A 9,282-nucleotide genomic window follows, 5' to 3' on the forward strand; every position below is an offset into this window, starting at 1 on the left:
GTGTGTGTGAGGGGGGGGGGGAGGGGGAGAGGGGTGGTAGAGGGTGGGATGTGTGGGGGAGGGGTGTGTGTGGGGGTTGGGGGAGGGGTGGGGGGAGGAGGGGGAGAGGGGTGGTAGAGGGGTGGGAAGTGTGGGGGAGTGGTGTGTGGGGGGTTGGGGGAGGGGTGGGGGAGGGGGAGAGGGGGTGGTAGAGGGGTGGGATGTGTGGGGGAGTGGTGTGTGTGGGGGGTGGGGGGAGGGAGAGAGGGGTGGTAGAGGGGTGGGATGTGTAGGGGTGCATGGAAGAGGAGTGGTAAAGGGGTGGTAGAGGGGTGGTAAAGGGGTGGTAGAGGGGTGGTAGAGGGGTGGTAAAGGGGTGGTAAAGGGGTGGTAGAGGGGTGGTAGAGGGGTGGTAGAGGGGTGGTAAAGGGGTGTTAGAGGGGTGGTAGAGGGGTGGTAAAGGGGTGGTAGAGGGGTGTGTGGGGGGACATTTGAATTAGTGAGTAGAAGTGGAGGAGTTTTCACAGCAGAACAGTGGGGTATAACAGGCTCTCGTGAACCTTCTGTGTCTACATTTACTTATGTGCTAGCGTAACCTACTCGTTACTTTAGCTTGTTTTCCTAGGCAGAGAGTGAACAGCGGCGTGCTAGCTTAGCTTCTTTGTTAGCGTCATTAGAATGTTTTCATAGGCAGACGGTGGACAGTGGAAGTCAGAAGTGATTAGTTATCACAGAAAAATGATGAACTGAAGGCTGAGCTGGATATAGGCCCTCAGAGACAAGTATAACCAGAGGGGTAACACAACACACACACACACAGACATAAACACACACACACACACACACAGATCACAGAGTCAGAAAACTAGTGATATCAGAACTGAGAAAACATAGTATTTCCAAAAGGTGACAGCAACAAGAATGATGGGGAGAGGGAGTGAGAGAGATATGGACATAGATCAGAAAACTGAGAGAGAAGGGACTTAGAGAATGAGAAAGTGTGAGAAAGAGAAACATAGTGAAAGGGCAACAGAGAGAAACAGAGAGAGAGGGAAAGGGAGAGAGAGAGAGGAAGAGGAATAGAGAAAGGGAGAGAGAGAGGGAAAGTGAGGGAGGGAAAGGGGGAGAGAGAGAGGGAAAGGGAGAGAGAGAAAGGGAGAGGGAGACAGGGTGAGGGAAGGAGAGAGAGAGAGGGTGAGAGAGGGAGAGATTAACAGAGGGAGAAGGAAGGAGAGAGAGAGAGAACCGAATAGAAAACCGAAGAAAATGAGCAACAATGACAAATGGTTTGATGAAGAATGCGAAAATCTAAGAAAGAAATTGAGAAACCTGTCCAACCAAAAACATAGAGACCCGGAAAATCTGAGTCTACGCCTCCACTATGGTGAATCACTAAAACAATACAGAAATACACTACGGAAAAAGAAGGAGCAGCACGTCAGAAATCAGCTCAATGTAATTGAAGAATCCATACACTCTAGCCACTTCTGGGATATCACTAAACAACCAACAACACGAAGAATTATCTATCCAAAATGGAGATGTATGGGTAAACCACTTCAGCAATCTTTTTGGCTCTATAACAAAGAACAAAGAGCAAAAGCATATACATGATCAAATACAAATCTTAGAATCAACTATTAAAGACTACCAGAATCGACTGGATTCTCCAATTACCTTGAATGAGCTACAGGACAAAATAAAAACCCTCCAACCCAAAAAGACATGTGGTGTTGATGGTATTCTCAATGAAATTATCATATATACAGACAACAAATTCCAATTGGCTATACTAAAACTCTTTAACATCATACTTAGCTCTGGCATCTTCCCCAATATTTGAAACCAAGGACTGATCACCCCAATCCACAAAAGCGGAGACAAATTTGACCCCAATAACTACCGTGGGATATGTATCAACAGTAACCTTGGGAAAATCCTCCACATTATCTTTAACAGCAGACTCGTACATTTCCTCAGTGAAAACAATGTACTGAGCAAATGTCAAATTGGCTTTTTACCAAATTACAGTACAACAGACCATGTATTCACCCTGCACACCCTAATTGACAAACAAACAAACCAAAACAAAGGCAAAGTCTTCTCATGCTTTGTTGATGTCAAAAAAGCCTTCGACTCAATTTGGTGTGAGGGTCTGCTATACACATTGATGGAAAGTGGTGTTGGGTGTGTTCCATATAAACAAAAAACAAGTGTGAGGTTAAAGTTGGAGAAAAAAAACTCACATTTCTTCACACAGGGTCGTGGGGTGAGACAGGGATGTAGCTTAAGCCCCACCCTCTTCAACATATATACCAATGAATTGGTGTGGGGACTAGAAAAGTCTGCAGCACCAGGCCTCAACCTACTAGAATCTGAAGTCAAATGTCTACTGTTTGCTGATGATGTTGTGCTTCTGTTCCAAACCAAAGAGGACCTACAGCAGCACCTAGATATTCTGTACAGATTCTGTCAGACCTGAACCCTCACAGTAAATCTCAGTAAGACCAGAATAATGGTGTTCCAAAAAAGGTCCAGTAGCCAGGACCACAAATACAAATTCCATCTACACACCGATGCCCTAGAGCCCACAAAAAACTATACATGCCTCAGCCTAAACATCAGCGGCACTGGTAACTTCCACAAAGCTGTGAACGATCTGAGAGACAAGGCAAGAAGGGCCTTTGATTGTACAGAATGCTATTTGGTCCCAAACAGAGAGTACTCAGTGAGCATAGCCTTGCTATTGAGAAAGGCCGACATAGGCAGACATGGCTCTCAAGAGAAGACAGGCTATGTGAACACTACCCACAAAATGAGGTGGAAACTAAGCTGCACTTCCTAACCTCCTGCCCAATGTATGACCATATTAGAGAGACATATTTCCCTCCGATTACACAGATCCACAAAGAATTAGAAGAAAAAAAAACGATTTTGATAAACTCCCATATCGACTGGGTGAAATACCAGTGTGCCATCACAGCAACTGTCACGCCCTGGTCAAAGTATTTTGTGTTTATTTTTATGTATTTGGTCAGGCCAGGGTGTGGCATGGGGTTTTTGTAATTGTGGTGTGTTTGTCTTGGGGTTTTGGTGGTGGTATTGGGATTGTAGCTTAGTGGGTTGTCTAGCAAGGTCTATGGCTGTCTGGAGTGGTTCTCAATCAGAGGCAGGTGCTTATCGTTGTCTCTGATTGGGAACCATATTTAGGCAGCCATATTCTTTGAGTTTGTCGTGGGTGATTGTCCTTAGTGTCCTATGTGTACTCGTTGTTAGTTTGCACCAGATAGGCTGTTTCGGTTTCGTTTATTGTTTTTTTGTAAGTTCGTGTTTCTTTGGTATATTAAACATGGATCGCAATCGACACGCTGCAGTTTGGTCCGACTCTCTTTCATCACCACTAGAAAACCGTTACAGAATCACCCACCACCAACGGACCAAGCGGCGTGTCAACAGGCAGGAGCAGCCGAAAAAGGAGATGCTCACCAAGGATTTCTGGTCATGGGAGGAGATCTTCGACGGGAGAGGACCCTGGGCTAAACCAGGGAGTGTAGCCGCCCAAAGGAGCAACAGGAGAAGAGGCAACAGAGGCAGCAGCAGCAGGAGCAGCAGCAGCTACAGTGGGAGAGGTTGCACCACCTGGAGTTATGGACATGGGAGGAGGAATTGGACGGTAAAGGACCCTGGAATGAGCCTGGAGATTATTGTCGCCCCAAAGCCGAGCTGGAGGCAGCAAAAGCAGAGAGGCGGCATTATGAGGAGCTAGCACGGCAGAGCGGATGGAAGCCCGAGAGTCAGCCCCAAAAATTTCTTGGGGGGCTTACAGGGAGTATGGCTATGCCAGGTAGGAGACCTGCGCAAACTCCCTGTGCTTACCGGGGGCTGGAGAGACCGGGCAGGCACCGTGTTATGCTGTGGAGCGCACGGTGTCTCCAGTGCGGGTGCACAGCCCGGTTCGGTATATTCCAGCTCCGCGTATCGGCCGGGCTAGATTGAGCGTCGAGCCAAATGCCATGAAGCCGGCTCTACGCATCTGGTCCCCAGTGCGTCTCCTTGGGCCGGCTTACATGGCACCAGCCTTGCGCTCGGTGTCTCCGGTTCGCCTGCATAGCCCAGTGCAGGCTATTCCACCTCGCCGCACTGGCAGGGCAACCGGGAGCATTCAACCAGGTAAGGTTGGGCAGGCTCGGTGCTCAAGAGCCCCAGTGCGCCTGCACGGTCCGGTCTATCCAGTACCACCTCCACACCCCAGCCCTCCGGTAGCAGCTCCCCGCACCAGGCTTCCTGTGCGTGTCCTCGATCCAGTACCACCAGTTCCAGCACCACGCACCAGGCCTTCAGTGTGCCTCGCCTGTTCAGCGCAGCCAGCGCTTTTCTCCTCTCCTGCGCTGCTGGAGTCTCCCGCCTGTTTAGCGCAGCCAGAGCCTTCCTCCTCTACAGCGCTGCCGGAGCCTCCCGCCTGTTTAGCGCAGCCAGAGCCTTTCTCCTCTCCTGCGCTGCCGGAGTCTCCCGCCTGTTTAGCGCAGCCAGAGCCTTCCTCCGACACAGCGCTGCAGGAGTCTCCCGCCTGTTCAGCGCAGCCAGAGCTGCCAGTCTGCATGAAGCAGCCAGAGCTGTCAGTCTGCATGGAGCAGTCAGAGCTGTCAGTCTGCATGGAGCAGTCAGAGCTGTCAGTCTGCATGGAGCAGTCAGAGCTGTCAGTCTGCATGAAGCAGCCAGTCTACATGGAGCAGCCAGAGCTGTCAGTCCGCATGGAGCAGCCAGAGCTGTCAGTCCGCATGGAGCAGCCAGAGCTGTCAGTCTGCATGGAGCAGCCAGAGCTGTCAGTCTACATGAAGCAGCCCGAGCTGCCAGTCTGCATGAAGCAGCCAGTCTACATGGAGCAGCCAGAGCTGTCAGTCCGCATGGAGCAGCCAGAGCTGTCAGTCCGCATGGAGCAGCCAGAGCTGTCAGTCTGCATGGAGCAGCCAGAGCTGTCAGTCCGCATGGAGCAGCCAGAGCTGTCAGTCTACATGAAGCAGCCCGAGCTGCCAGTCTGCATGAAGCAGCCAGTCTACATAGAGCAGCCAGAGCTGCCAGTCTGCATGAAGCAGCCAGAGCTGTCAGTCTGCATGGAGCAGTCAGAGCTGTCAGTCTGCATGGAGGAGCCAGAGCTGTCAGTCTACAGGAAGCAGCCCGAGCTGCCAGTCTGCATGAAGCAGTCAGTCTACATGGAGCAGCCAGAGCTGTCAGTCCGCATGGAGCAGCCAGAGCTGTCAGTCTACATGAAGCAGCCCGAGCTGCCAGTCTGCATGAAGCAGCCAGTCTACATGGAGCAGCCAGAGCTGTCAGTCTGCATGAAGCAGCCAGAGCTGTCAGTCTGCATGGAGCAGCCAGTCTGCATGGAGCAGCCAGTCTGCACGGAGCTGTCAGTCTGCACGGAGCTGTCAGTCTGCACGGAGCTGTCAGTCTGTAAGGAGCTGCCAGTCTGCAAGGAGCTGCCAGTCAGCACGGAGCCGCCAGAGCGGTCAGTCTGTAAGAAGCCGCCAGAGCTGTCAGCCTATATGGAGCAGCTAGTGCCGCCAGTCTGCCCAGCGCCGCCAGTGCCCCCAGTCTGCCCAGCATCGCCAGTCTGCCCAGCATCGCCATCAGTCTGCCCAGCATCGCCAGTCTGCCCAGCATCGCCAGTCTGCCCAGCATCGCCAGTCTGCCCAGCATCGCCAGTCTGCCCAGCACCGCCAGTCTGCCCAGCGTCGTCAGTCTGCCCAGCGTCGTCAGTCTGCCCAGCACCGCCAGTCTGCCCAGCACCGCCAGTCTGCCCAGCGTCGCCAGTCTGCCCGGCGCCGCCAGTCTGCCCGGCGCCGCCAGTCTGCCCGGCGCCGCCGGTCTGCCCAGCATCGCCAGTCTGCCAGACTCTTCCAGATCTGCCAGTCAGCCAGACTCTTCCAGATCTGCCAGTCAGCCAGACTCTTCCAGATCTGCCAGTCAACCAGACTCTTCCAGATCTGCCAGTCAACCAGACTCTTCCAGATCTGCCAGTCAACCAGACTCTTCCAGATCTGCCAGTCAACCAGACTCTTCCAGATCTGCCAGTCAACCAGACTCTTCCAGATCTGCCAGTCAGCCAGGATCTGCCAGTCAGCCAGGATCTGCTGAAACCACCAGCCAGCCAGGAGCTGGTAGATCTATCTACCTGCCTGAGCTTCCTCTCACTCCTGAGCTTCCTCTCACTCCTGAGCTTCCTCTCACTCCTGAGCTTCCTCTCACTCCTGAGCTTCCTCTCACTCCTGAGCTTCCTCTCACTCCTGAGCTTTCTCTCACTCCTGAGCTTTCTCTCACTCCTGAGCTTTCTCTCACTCCCGAGCTTCCCCTCAGTCCCGAGCTGCCTCGGTCCCGAGCTGTCCTTCAGTCCCGATCTGTTCCTCAGTCCAGTGGGGTTCTGGGTGAGGACTACTAGGCCATGGTCGGCGGCGAGGGTGGACTATCCAGGGACGAAGGGAGAGGGGACTAAGACATTAACTGAGTGGGGTCCACGTCCCGCGCCGGAGCCGCCACCATGGACAGACGCCCACCCGGACCCTCCCTATTGTTTTGAGGTGCGTTCGGGAGTCCGCACCTTAGGGGGTTCTGTCACGCCCTGGTCAAAGTATTTTGTGTTTATTTTTATGTATTTGGTCAGGCCAGGGTGTGGCATGGGGTTTTTGTAATTGTGGTGTGTTTGTCTTGGGGTTTTGGTGGTGGTATTGGGATTGTAGCTTAGTGGGTTGTCTAGCAAGGTCTATGGCTGTCTGGAGTGGTTCTCAATCAGAGGCAGGTGCTTATCGTTGTCTCTGATTGGGAACCATATTTAGGCAGCCATATTCTTTGAGTTTGTCGTGGGTGATTGTCCTTAGTGTCCTATGTGTACTCGTTGTTAGTTTGCACCAGATAGGCTGTTTCGGTTTCGTTTATTGTTTTTTTGTAAGTTCGTGTTTCTTTGGTATATTAAACATGGATCGCAATCGACACGCTGCAGTTTGGTCCGACTCTCTTTCATCACCACTAGAAAACCGTTACAGCAACAAGATGTGTGACCTGTTGCCACAAGAAAATGTCAACCAGTGAAGAACAAACACCATTGTAAATACAACCCATGTTTATGCTTATTTATTTGTACATTGTTACAACACTGTATATATATATATATATATATATATATATATATATATATATATATGACATTTGTAATGTCTTTATTCTTTTGAAACTTCTGTATGTGTAATGTTTGCTGTTAATTTCTATTGTTTATTTCACTTTTGTCTATTATCTACCTCACTTGCTTTGACAATGTTAACACATGTTTCCGATGCCAATAAAGCCCCTTGAATTGAATTGAATTGAATTGACAGAGGGATGGGGAAGGAGAGAGAGAGAGAGAGAGAGATAGAAACAGAGGGATGGGGAAGGAGAGAGAGAGAGGGAAGGAGAGAGAGAGAGAGAGAGAGAGAGAGAGAGAGAGAAACAGAGGGATGGGGAAGGAGAGAGAGAGAGAGAGAGAGAGAGATAGAAACAGAGGGATAGGGAAGGAGAGGGAGAGAGACTTATGTTCCCCACACAAACCTGTTCTACTAAAACACTGAAGCCTCAGGACAAGAACAACCATGATCATTGCTGTTACTGATTGTCCAGTTGACAATCTTGATTATTATTATTTTAATGATGTTAATATTGTAAATGAATCACTTAATCTCCAAAGTACGCTGTGACAATATGTACATTGTTACTTCATGCCAATAAAGCAAATTGAATTGAGAGAGAGAGCAAGAGGGAGAGAGTGAGAGAAAGAGAGAGAGATGATGTTGTGTCTCTGTCCCAAACCAATGAGGACCTACAGCAGCACCTAGATCTTCTTTACAGATTCTGTCAGACCTGGACCCTGACAGTAAATCTCAGTAAGACCAGAATAATGGTGTTCCAAAAAAGGTCCAGTAGCCAGGACCACAAATACAAATTCCATCGAGGCACCGTTGCCCTAGAGCACACAACAAACTATACATACCTCTGCCTAAACATTAGCGCCACAGGTAACTTCTTCAAAGCTGTGAACGATCTGAGAGACAAGGCAAGTAGGGAATTCTATGCCATCAAAAGGAACATAAAATTCAACATACCAATAAGGATCTGGCTAAAAACAGTTGAATCAGTTATAGAACCCATTGCCCTTTATGGTTGTGAGGTCTGGGGTCCGCTCACCAACCAAGAATTCACAAAATGGGACAAACACCAAATTGAGACTCTGCATGCAGAATTCTGCAAAAATATCCTCAGTGTACAACGTAGAAAACCAAATAATGCATGCAGAGCAGAATTAGGCCGATACCCGCTAATTATCAACCTCCCAAAAATAAGCGTTAAATTCTACAACCACCTAAAAGGAAGCGATTCCCAAACCTACAGAGAGATGAACCTGGAGAAGGTCCCCTGAGCAAGCTGGTCCTGGGGCTCTGTTGGGTGTGTTTGTGTTTGTGAACAGAGCCCCAGGACAGCAATACAATTAGACCCAACCAAATCATGAGAAAACAAAAAGATAATTACTTGACACAATGGAAAGAGCACAGCCTTGCTATTGAGAAAGGTCGCCATAGGCAGACCTGGCTCTCAAGAGAAACCACGCTATGTGCACACTGCCCACTAAAAGAGGTGGAAATTGAGCTGCACTTCCTAGCCTCCTGCCAAATGTATGACCAGAGACACACATTTCCCTCAGATTAAACAAACCCAATTTTGATAAACTTCCATTTCTACTGGGTGAATTACCACAGTGTGCCATCACAGCAGCAAGATTCATGACCTGTTGCCACAAGAAAAGGTCAACCAGTGAAGAACAAACACCATTGTAAATACAACCCATATTTATGTTTACTCATCTTCCCTTTTGTCTTTATTATTTTGGAATTTTGTGAGTGCAATGTTTACTGTTAATTTCTATTGTTTATTTCACTTCTTCATTATGTACTTCACTTGCTTTGGACACATGTTTCCCATGCCAATAAAGTAAGTAAGTAAATATAATTGAAATTGAATTGAGAGAGAGAGAGAGAGACAGAGAGAGAGAGTTTTTGAGTTTTTATAAAACCTTTATTTTTTACTCAAGTGTTAACATAAATAATGACACACTGCCTTTCCAGAAATGAAACAACAAATGTAATTCCTAAACAAAAATAAATACATAACATATACATTCAACTTATTTCATCAGCAAAAAATTATTTCCCCTCCTCTACAAAACAAAGCACTCCTTCATAGGCCCACTTCTCCTCAAATAATAGGAGATCTTTTACAGCT

This window comes from Oncorhynchus tshawytscha, linkage group LG22, assembly GCF_018296145.1.
Source record: "Oncorhynchus tshawytscha isolate Ot180627B linkage group LG22, Otsh_v2.0, whole genome shotgun sequence".
In the NCBI taxonomy this organism is placed as follows: Eukaryota; Metazoa; Chordata; class Actinopteri; order Salmoniformes; family Salmonidae; genus Oncorhynchus; species Oncorhynchus tshawytscha.